Consider the following 1,505-nt stretch of genomic DNA (forward strand, 5'->3'; position numbering starts at 1 on the left):
CAGTTGGTTAAGCGACTGCCTTCGGCTCAGGTCATGATCCTGGAGTCCCGGGATGGAGTCCTGGAATCGAGTCCCGCGTCGGGCTCCCTGCTCGGCAGGGAGTCTGCTTCTCCCTCTCCCACTCCCCGTTTGTGTTCCCTCTCTCGCTGTGTCTTTCTCTGTCAAATAAATAAATAAAATCTTTAAAAAATAAAAAGTGAAAGAGTAAGTATAGCATACTATCAATTGTGTGTCACCTATATCAACATAAACACAGAGACGATATATGTAAAAATGACATGAGCATAAGATAAATCTGAAAATATTTCCCAGAAACCATTTTCACTAATAGCTTACAGAGAGAACTGCAAGGCTAAGATATAGGAACAACAACGATGCTTACTTTTCTCTGTACCTTTGTTGACAATGTTGGATTTTGTATTTTTTGCAAGGAGTTTGTTAACAATGAATTTTGAAAATTCCGTTCATTCATTCATTGGTTCCCATTTAGTGAGGAGGAACCCTAATCTCATGCAAACCCCTGAGCTGTCAGGGGAAGAGTGACAAGATAGCAACCCCTGCCTGGAGGCGGGCAGAATGGACCTCGGACCTCTGCACTGGAGTCATGGGGGGGAGCAGCGGGCATTCTTATCAGAAACGCAGATTCCTGGGCCCCGTCCCGGATCGACTGAATCCGAGTTCCGCAGTGAGGCCCGGAAATCCGCATTTCTGACAGGATCCCACTGGGGATTCTGGGCTGGAAGGGCAGTCAGCCAGCACAGCGCAGGTCAGGGTGTAGGCGTCCCCAGCAGTCACGGTCGCGATCCGGGCAAGGGGGTGTCAGCCCTGGAGCGTGGGGGCAGCTCCTCGGCACACTTTGGGCCGAAACGGCGAGGCCTCGCTTGGCCGCCGCCCGGAGCCGTTCCTCGCAGTTCCCGGGTCAGGCTCCGCTGGGAGCTGGGCCCAGACCCTGAGCCACCGAGCTGAGGAAGCGGGGCGGGGCGGGGGGCGAGGGCACCCGCGCGAGCGGCCAGAGGTGGAACGGCCGCAGAAGCCGCAGGCAGAAGGAGAAAGGACAGAGGAGGAGAGGCAAGTTCAACCGTGTAGGAAAAAAAGAGGGAGGAGAGAAATGACGGGGTCAGAAAATAAATTACGGGGAGGGAAAAACTGCGACTCCGCCGGGACTCGAACCCGGAACCTTTGAATGCCTTCAGCCTCTAGAAGTCCAATGCGCTATCCATTGCGCCACGGAGCCACCTGTTGGAGTCCTCGCGCATCTGCTGTGTTAAGCCAGAGGCGACGGCCCCGCGCCCTTCCCACCGCCCCCTTAGCCGCTCTCCCGGCTTCCCGTCTGTGTCGCCGAGGCCAGGGCATGGTTAGCCTGGGCAGCAGCCACCGAACGCGAGCCGCAGGCGCCCGTGCTTCGCCGGCAGCCGCCTCACAAGGTCGACGAGTCCCGCGCGTCCGCCGGGCCCCGATCGGTCGGTCGATCGGTCTGAGGGCTGCCACAGCCCCGTCTCCGGCCG

The 1,505-nt window shown here is 57.2% G+C and overlaps 1 non-coding gene across 1 annotated transcript; it reads right to left on the bottom strand.

Annotated features, from left to right (window-relative positions):
* Positions 1–1,149: 1,149 nt before the first annotated feature.
* TRNAR-UCU lies at positions 1,150–1,234 on the bottom strand. Its single transcript is given in 2 exon segments — positions 1,150–1,185; positions 1,198–1,234. It is a non-coding gene; the product is annotated as a tRNA-Arg (tRNA).
* Between the last annotated feature and the right edge of the window lie 271 nt (positions 1,235–1,505).

Source organism: Mirounga leonina, unplaced genomic scaffold (genome assembly GCF_011800145.1).
Source record: "Mirounga leonina isolate KUSES-001 unplaced genomic scaffold, KU_Mleo_1.0 Mir_173, whole genome shotgun sequence".
Classification (NCBI taxonomy): domain Eukaryota; kingdom Metazoa; phylum Chordata; class Mammalia; order Carnivora; family Phocidae; genus Mirounga; species Mirounga leonina.